A 10,000-nucleotide genomic window follows, 5' to 3' on the forward strand; every position below is an offset into this window, starting at 1 on the left:
TTTCGATTCCTTCGATACGGTGACGGAATTTGGGCAAAGCCTAATTTGTTCTCCTAAAAGGACGTCAACTTATTGAACAGGTCAAGGCTGTCTCGGTTAGCCGGTTGTCGTCTTTTATAACCTTTGTTTTGGCTTATGCCAGACGTCTGGGATATTGGCTGCATGTTGTTGTGGCAAAATAGCATACAATTGATACTTTAGGGTCCATATGGGGCACCCCTACGAACCAGAGCCACACATAATTTTGTCTGTGATAAAGGAGGACTCTGCTCACAGAGAAATGATAACAATTTTATTATACTGCTACTGTTTCTCCATTTATGCTGTCCCCCAACCCCTTGTTGCTGTCCTGTACCATTTCTCTGAATATCCATTTCCTTGTTTCGCCTACCCTGTGGTGGGGGATAGAATGCTGCCACCAAGTATTACCACTTGGATCGTAAGAGGCGAGGAAAACGGGACGGGGATTGGGACTAGACATCCTTCTCCCTGTAGCCCCACAGGGGACATTCTCAAGAAAAGTAAAGGCATAAGAAGGTATAGGAGTTTTCCAACCAGTACCCTAAGGATTGGGTCTTTTATTGTGCGTGGATGTGGTACAGATGAGAGTAAAAGGGAAGAGATAGGTAGTATGTTTGTGAGAAGAAAGATGGATGTGTTTGGCTTTGAGTGAAACTAAGTTGAGAGGGAAGGGCGAGTGTTAGTTTGGGAGTGCAGTTGGGAGGTTCTCAGGAGTGAAGAGAGGGCGAGGGAAAGAAGGGGTGGCTATACTAGTAAGTGAAGAGATAGGTAAACTTGTAGTGGAGTGGAAGGAGGTTTCACGGCAGCCATTTTGTGAAATCCAAGATGGCAGCTATGTAGGACTTGGGGCAAATGAAAACATTGTTTTTCTGATTGCTTATACTATAAGGTTTCTAAAATGTATAGTTTTCGTACTCTCCACAAAATTCCCACGAAGGTTAAGATCCAAACATAGTTAACCTGACTATATGGACAGCAGAGAAAACTAGATACTGAAATATATACGTGAGTCAATCAACAATATTTCCAAGACAATTTTTTTTTCAAATTCACCTGAAGATGTTGGGAGGAGGAGTTGAAATGTTATGAATGAACGCGAGATCTACTGTTGTCATTCTCCGCAGTTTCCATGTCAATATCATGGGTTTCCATATCATGAACATGTTTGTTGTGGTGATCCCTGCTGTTTACTAGAGTTATTGTTTGCGTCAACCTCATTCGTCTGTATTTGCATAGATTTTAGTAAAGCTCAGTTTATAGGACTAAGTCAGGAGCTTCAGCTTACAGATTGGAAGGCAAATTTTAGCGAAAGACCTGTACATCATATGTGGGAAATATTTCAAAATACGCTTTGAAGGTAATGGGGAGATGTTTTGGAAAGAAATTAAGAGAGGAAGAGGAGGCGAATCAATTAGGGAGGAAAAGATAAAAGGTGCAGATGGATAGTTGATAATGGAAGAGAGGGCAGTAGGGGGAAGATGGGCAGAATATTTTAGGGAGTTGCTAAATGTGAAGGAGGATAGGGAGGGAAAGATAGCTGCAGTGGGAAATGCTAATAAAATGACCGTGATGAGTGAGGAAAATGGAGGAGAAATAAGGAAGGATGAAGTGAGGGCAGCTGTTAAGATGATGAAAGCAGATAAGGCCTGGTCTGGATGGATGCCATGTAGATTGTCTAAAAAAAAGGAGGTACAGTGATAGTGGACTGGCTGGTGAGGTTGTTTAGTGTTTGCTGGAGAGAGGGTGGAGTGCCGGAGAATTGGAGGAGTGCCTGTATAGTTCCACTTTACAAGGGAAAGGGGGACAAGTGTGAATGTAGTAGTTTCAGAGGGATTAGCTTGTTGAGTGTAGTTGGGGGGGGCTTGTGGGAGGATCTTGATTGAGAGGATTAGGAGAGGAACGGAGGGAGTGGTTGGTGAGGAACAGTGTGGATTTGGGACGGGTAGAGGTTGTGTAGATCGGATTTTTGTGGTGGGACAGATATGTGAGAGGGCTGTGGGAGGGGGGGAAGGATGTTTTTTGGGCCTTTATGGATCTCGAAAGGGCTTGCGACAGGGTAGACAGAGGGGCGCTGTGTTTTTTTTTTTTTTTGCGGATATACGGGATGGGAAGAGGGCTTCTGGGAGCTGTCAAGAGTTTTTATGAGAGAAGTAGAGCTTGTGTCAGGATTAGAAATGGAGAGAGTGAGTGGTTTGAGGTAAAGGTGGGACTTCTTCAAGGATGCGTTATGTCGCCCTGGCTGTTCAACTTATACATGGATGGGGTAGTGCGAGAGGTAAATGCAAGGGTAGTGGGTCAGGGATTGAAGATGGTTAAAGAAAATGGAGAAAAGCGGGAGGTGAGCCAGCTGTTGTTTGCGGACGACACTGCGCTTGTGGCAGGATCGGAGGAGGGATTGAGGAAGTTGGTGACAGAGTTTGAGAGAGTGTGTGATAGAAGAGAGCTAAAGATAAATGTGGGTAAAAGTAAGGTGATGAGATGTACAAGGGGTGAAAGTGGCAGTAGTCTGGAAGTGAGCATTAAGGGAGAGCGACTGGAGAAAGTGGATAGTTTTAGATACTTGGGTGCAAATGTGGCAGGAAAAGGTGGAGTGAAGGTGGAGGTAGAATGTAGATTGAGAGAAGCGAGTAAATGCCTTGGTGGATTAAAGGGTGTAATGAGGAATAGACATTTGGGAATGGATGCTAAGAGGAGACTGTATGAAGGAGTGATTGTGCTAACAGCACTGTATGGGGCAGAAACGTGGCACATAGGAGGGGGAGAGAGAATGAGTTTGAATGTGTTTGAGATGAGGTTTCTGAGAAGTATGATGGGGGTTACTAGGCTAGATAGAGTGAGAAATGAGGAGGTGCGGAGGAGAACAGGAGTGGAAGGGGAGTTGGGAGATAGGGTTGATGAAATAGTATTGGGATGGTTTGGACGCATGAAGGGAATGAGTGGGGAGGGACTGGTGGAAGAGGTATGGAGGGCGGGTGTGGGCGGGGGGTGAACGTGAGGGGACGTCCTAGGATGAGGTGGATAGATGGGGTGAAGGGGGCTTTGGGGAAGAGGGGAATGTCTGTTGAGGAAGGACGGGAGAGGACAGAAGACAGGGGTGAATGGAGAATGGTTGTATATGGATGATGTTGTGATGCATGAGGTGGAATGGGCGGGGGGATGGTGGGGTGAGGTAGTGTGTGTGAGCAAAATTTGACGCAGCCCGAAAGGATTTCTCCCCGTCTTCTCCTTTATATGGTGGGCGGAGAGGGGGGGTCGCCGATTTAATGAAGCGGCCTTGCTGTGGATGTGCTCCGTCTTGCGACACTGCTTCTGACCCAGGGCAGTGGACAAGGTGCAGGGATGAACCGTCATCCTGGAGGGAGGGTGGAGGGGTGTGGAGTGTTTTCAGGAATGGAATGGGTGGGAATGATTTTATGCCTTTTCCTTTTTGGCTACCTCCTTGTAAGGGGGAAAAAGCCTTGGTATATGTATGTATGCTTACTAATATGATTCATACTTACATCCCGTTTAAGGACAGACACCTCCCCAAATCAGGCTCGCCCAAAATGGCTCGACAAAGAAACTGAAAAAAGTATTGCTAAAAAAAGACATTCTTATAAGAAATACAAGTGCTCGGGTACACCTAATGACTATCAAAGTTAGATACAGAGATTAAAAAAGACAATAAAAATGAAAATGACAATACGAAAGGAATATCACTGATAAATCCAAAGAGAATCCCAAAGAATTCTATAGTTACATTGGAGATATAAAGGTTATTAGGACTCACATTGGCCCAATATTATCTGCTGACGGTCAACTTGAATATTCAAACGAAGGAAAATGTGATATATTCTAAACAACTATTATAGCTCAGTATTCGTAAACGAAACACCTCAAAGTGAACTACGAACTAAAACCTGTAAAACATTTAAGGTGAACTTACTACGGTAAATATAACAAAAGAAAAAATTAAAATGTGTGTAGAGAAACTCAAAATTGATAAAACACCAGGGCCTGACGGTTGGCATTCAAGAATCTTAAAGGAAATGAAAAATGAAATTGTTGTTCTATAAGAAATTATTTTGAAGAAATCCATCATATCCGGAGATGTTCCAAGAGAATGGAAGCTAGCTAACATTACTCCCATAAAAAAATGACAAAAAGAAACCGATTATCTACAGGCCTATGAACTTGACTTCAGTCGTAGGAAAAATGATTGAAACTATCATCAGAGATGCTATCGAACATCATTTAGAAAATAACTGTTTGATAAATGATAACCAACATGGTTTCAGACGGAAACGATTTTGCGTGACTAACTTACTCGAACTCTACAACACATTCATCTCGAATTATGACAAAAGAAACAATATAGATTTAATATATTTAGACTTTGCAAAAGCTTTTGATAGCGTCCCACACGAAAGACAACTTACTAAATTAGCCTATTGAGTTGGACTAGAAATTGGTTGATTGATCGCAAACAGAGAGTTATTCTAAATGACAAAACTTCTAGATGGAAAATGCTACGAGTGGAGTTACTCAGGGTTCTCTTCTTGGGCCACTTCTATTCAGAGTATATATAAATGATATAGACGACTGACTAAAATCTATTGTCTCCAAATTTGCTGATGATAGAGAATTGTGCGGAATGGCAAATGATCACTTAAATCAATTAGATATTCAAGAAGATATTCTGAAAAGTGGCTAATGAAATTTAGCACAAGTAGATACAAGGTTATGCATATAGGTAAAAATAATAGGAAGTACGGTTACAAATTACTTGGAAATTCGTTAACAAAAGTGGATAGTGAAAAGGATCTCGGGGTAATTATCAGTAACGATCTGAAATCATCTAAACAGAGTATTTCAGCCTCTGAGAAAGCAAATAAGATTCTAGGAGTGGAATATATATTGGCTGCATGTTATTGTGGCAAAGTAGCATACAGTTGATACTTTAGGGTCTCTATGGGGCGCCCCTACGGACCAGAGGCACACATCATTTTGTCTGTGATAGAGGAAAACTCTGTGCATAGAGAAATGATGACACTTTTATACTACGACTATCCCTCCGTTATGCTGTCCCCCACCCCCTTGTTACTGTCCTGTACCATTTCTCTGAATATTCATTTCCTTTTTTCGCCGACCCTGTGGTGGGGGAAGAGAATGCTACCACCAAGTCTTTCCACTTGAGTCGTAAAAGGCGAAAAAAAAAAAAAAAACGGGACGGGGATGGGATTAGGAGTCCTACTACCTATAGCCCAGAAGGGGACATTCCTAAGAAAAGATAAGAAAGTCTGGGAGTTCAACCAGCACCCTAAGGTTTGAGTCTTTTAATGTGTGTGGATGTGGTACAGATGGGAGTAAATGGGAAGAGATAGTTAGTATGTTTGTGAGAAGAAAGATGGATGTGCTGGTTTTGAGTGAAACTAAAATGAAAGGCAAGGGCAACTGTGAGTTTGGGAGTGTAGATGGGAGGTACTCAGGAGTGAAGAGGGGACGAGGGAGAGAAGGGGTGGCTACACTAGTAAGTGAAGAGATAAGTAAGCGGGTAGTGGAGTGGAAGGAGGTTTCATCAAGGTTGATGTAGATGAAGGTGAAGCTGGGAAGGGAGATGTGGGTTTTTGTAAGTGCGTATGGACCTGGTAGTGAGAAGAGCGCGGAGGAAAGGGAGGATTTTTGGTATATATAAATGAATGCATAGAGGAATTAGGGAGAAATGTCATTGTAGTTGTATTGGGAGACCTTAATACTAGGTTAGGAAATAAACCAATAAACGGAGTGATTAGGAAGTATGGAGTTCCAGGTAAAAATCGTAGTGGAGAAATGATGGTGGAGATGTGTCTTGAAAGAGAGTTGATGATAGCAAATACAGTGTTTAAGAAGAAAGTCAAGCATAAGTACACATGGGAGAGGGTGGTGGATGGAAGGGTGGCAGATAGAGCGTTAGTGGACTATATAGTGGTGACCAGGAGTTTTGTAGGAAGAGTTAAGGATGTACATGTTCTAAGGGAAGAGAGTGGGGAAATATCAGATCATTTTCTGGTGGAAGGTAAATTGAGAGTGGAGAATAGGTGGAGAAAGAGGAAAGAGACAGAAGGTAGGGAGATACCTAGAGTGAACTGCTTAAATGAGGAAAACAAGGAGAGTGAGTATAAGAAGAAGCTGAACGAGGAGTGGGAGGGAGTAAAGGATAGAGTAGAACTAGGAGTGGAGGAGGTATAGGAATGGTTCAAGTAGGGAGTAATAAGGTGTGCAAAGATGGTGTGTGGAACAAGGAGGGAGGAAAGAAATAGAAGGAAGGGTAGTGAGTGGTGGGGTGAGGAAGCAAAGAAAGTTGTAGAAGAGAAGAAGCAGGTATTCATAGATTGGCTGCAAATTAGGACGGGGGAATTGTATGAGAGGTACAGAGTAAAGAAAAGGGAAGTTAAGCATAAGATAAAGGAAGCAAAGAGGAGAGCAGATGTGAAATGGGGTAAGAGTATGACAGAAAAATTTTGAAAGCAATAAAAAGATGTCTTGGAAGGAAATTAAAAGAGAATGGGGAAGCGAATCAAGTAGAGAAGAAAAGGTAAAAGGTGCGGAGGGAGAGATGATAATGGAAGAGAAGGCAGTGAGAGGAAGGTGGGGAGAGTATTTTAGGGAGTTGCTTAATGTGAAGGAGGATAGGGAGGGAAAAGTAGTTGCAGTGGGAAGCGCTAAGAAAATGACAGTGATGAGTGAGGAAGATTGAGGAGAAATAGGGAAGGATAAAGTGAAAGCAGATGTTAAGATGATGAGAGCAGGTAAGGCACCTGGTCTGGATGGATGCTATGCAGAATGTCTGAAGAAAGGAGGTACAGTTATAGTGGACTGGCTGGTGAGGTTATTTAATGCTTGTTTAAGAGAGGGTAGAGTGCCGAAGGACTGGAGGAGTGCCTATATAGTTCCATTTTACAAGGGAAAGGGGGACAAGTGTGAGTGTAGTAGTTTCAGAGGGATCAGCTTGTTGAATGTAGTTGGGAAGGCTTATGGGAGGGTCTTGATTGAGAGGAAGAGAGGGAGTAATTGGTGAGGAACAGTGTGGATTTAGGACAGGTAGGGATTTTGTAGATCAGGTTTTTGTGGTAAGACAGATATGTAAGAAAGCTATAGGAAAAGGTAAGGATGTTTTTTGGGCTTTTATGGATCTGGAAAAGGCTTATGATAGGGTAGACAGGAAGGCACTGTGGGAGGTACTGCAGATATATGGGATAGGAGGAAAGCTGTTAAGAGCAGTCAAGAGTTTTACGAGAGTAGTAGAGCTTGTGTTAGGATTAGAAATGGAGAGAGTGAATTATTTGAGGTAAAGGGTAGTGGGTCAGGGGTTGGAGATGATTAAAAAATGGTGAAAAGTGGGAGGTGAGCCAGTTGTTGTTTGCTAACGACACTGCACTTGTAGCAGGATTAAAGGAGGGATTGAATAAGTTAGTGACAGAGTTTGAGAAAGTGTGTGAAAGACGGAAGCTGAAGATAAATGTGGGTAAAAGTAAGGTGATGAGATGTATAAGGGGAGAGAGTGACAGCAGGCTGGAAGTGAGCATTAAGGGTGAAAGACTGGAGGAAGTGGATAGTTTTAGATACTTGTGTGCAAATGTGGAAGGACATGGAGGAGTGGGGGTGGAGGTAGAATGTAGATTGAGAGAAGCAAGTAAATACTTTGGTGGATTAAAAAGTGTAATGAGAAATAGATATGTGGGAATGGATGCTAAGAGGAGGTTATATGAAGGAGTGATTGTGCCAACAGCATTGTACGGGGCAGAAACATGGAACATGAGAGAGGAAGAGAGAAGGATTTTGAATATGTTTGAGAAGAAATGTCTGAGAAGTATGATAGGGGTTACTAGGCTGGATAGAGTGAGAAATGAGGAGATAAGTAGGAGAACAGGGGGGGAAAGGGAACTAGGAGATAGGGTTGATGAAAGAGTATTATGATGGTTTGGACACATGGGAAAGAATGAGTGAAGAAAGATTAGTAAAAGAAGTGTGGAAGGCAGAGGTGGAAGGAGTGAATATGAGGGGGCGTCCTAGGATGAGATGGATGGATGGGGTGAAAGGGGCATATCTCTTTGAAGGAAGGACGGGAGAGGACAGAAGATAGGGGTGAATGGAGAGGGGTTGTGTATAAATGATGCTGTGATGCATGAGGGGGAGTGGGTGGGGGTTGGGGGGTGAGAAAGTATGTATGAGGAAAAATTTGACGCAGCCCGAAGGAATTTCTCCCCATCTTCTCCTTTTCTGCATGAGGGGACGGAGAGGGGGGGGGGTCGCCGAATTTATGAAGCAGCCTTGCTATGGATGTGCTGTGTCTTGCGACACTGCTTCTGACCCAGGGCAGTGGACAGGATGCAGGGATGACCCATCATTTAGGAGGTGCCAAGATAAGAGGGAGGGAGGAGGGTGGAGAAGAGTGGAATATATAGGAAATGGAATGGGTGGGAGTGGTTTCTATGGCTTTTTCTTTTTGGTTACCCCCCCTTGTAGGGGGAAAAAACCTTTGGTGTATGTATGTATATGTAGGACGGGTTGACTTCAAAAGTCCATCCCTCATTAACAAGGGTCTTGATTGAGAGGATTAGGAGAGGAAGAAAGGGAGTAATTGGTGAGGAACAGTGCGGGTTTAGGACAGGTAGGGGTTGTGTGGATCAGATTTTTGTGGTAAGACAGATATGCGAGAAAGCTATAGGAAAAGGTAAGGATGTTTTTTGGGCTTTTATGGATCTGGAAAAAGCTAACGATAGGGTAGACAGGAAGGCACTGTGGGAGGTACTGCAGATATATGGGATAGGAGGAAAGCTGTTAAGAGCAGTCAAGAGTTTTACGAGAATAGTAGAGCTTGTGTTAGGGATGTGTTAAGTCACCCTGGCTGTTCAGTCTTTACATGGGTGGGGTGGTACGAGAGGTGAATGCAAGGGTAGTGGGTCAAGGGTTAAAGATGATTAAAGAAAATGAAGAAAATTTGGATATGAGCCAGTTGTTGTTTGCTGACGACACTGCACTTGTAGCAGGATCAGAGGAGGGATTGAAGAAGTTAGTGATAGAGTTTGAGAAAGTGTGTGAAAGAAGGAAGCTGAAGATAAATGTGGGCAAAAGTAAGGTGATGAGATGTATAAGGGGAGAGAGTGACAGCAGGCCGGAAGTGAGCATTAAGGTGAAAGACTGGAGGATAGTTTTAGATACTTGTGTGCGAATATGGAATGACAGGGAGGAGTGGGGGTGGAGGTAGAATGTAGATTGAGAGAAGCGAGTAAATACCTTGGTGGATTAGAAAGTGTAATGAGAAATAGACATCTGGAAATGGATGCTAAGATGAGGTTATATGAAGGAGTGATTGTGCCAACAGCACTATACGGGGCAGAAACATGGAACACGAGAGAGGAAGAGAGAAGGAGCTTGAATGTGTTTGAGATGAAATGTATGAGAAGTATGATAGGGGTTACTAGGCTAGATCGAGTGAGAAATGAGGTGAGGTGGAGAACAGGGATGGAAAGGGAGCTGGGAGATAGAGTTGATGAAAGAGTATTATGATGGTTTGGACACACGGAAAGAATGAGTGAAGAAATATTAGTAAAAGGTGTGGAAGGCAGAGGTGGAAGGAGTGAATATGATGGGGCGTCCTAGAATGAGATGGATAGATGGAATGAAAGGGGCATTACGAAAGAGAGAAATGTCTGTGGAGGAAAGAAGATAGAGGTGAACGGAGAGGGGTCGTGTATAGATGATGCTGTGATGCATGAGTGGGAGTGGGTGGGGGATGGGGGGTGAGGAAATATGTATGAAAAAAAAAAAGTTGACACTGCCCGAAGGGATTTCTTCCCGTCTTCTCCTTTTCTGCATGGGGGGATGGAGACGGGGGGTCGCCGAATTTATAAAGCGGCCTTGTTGTGGATGTGCTGTGTCTTGCGACACTGCTTCTGACCCAGGGCAGTGGACAGGATGCAGGGATGACCCCTCATTTAAGAGGTGCCAAGATAAGAGG

At 43.4% G+C, this 10,000-nt stretch overlaps 1 protein-coding gene across 1 annotated transcript in view; it reads right to left on the reverse strand.

The window, feature by feature from the left end:
* LOC143039861 (FMRFamide receptor-like) overlaps positions 1-10,000 on the reverse strand; it is a 275,372-nt gene that overhangs the window by 32,522 nt on the left and 232,850 nt on the right. The gene's annotated exons all lie outside the window — the stretch shown is intronic.

The sequence above is a fragment of the Oratosquilla oratoria genome, chromosome 27 (assembly GCF_046742065.1).
Source record: "Oratosquilla oratoria isolate Oo_2021 chromosome 27, ASM4674206v1, whole genome shotgun sequence".
In the NCBI taxonomy this organism is placed as follows: domain Eukaryota; kingdom Metazoa; phylum Arthropoda; class Malacostraca; order Stomatopoda; family Squillidae; genus Oratosquilla; species Oratosquilla oratoria.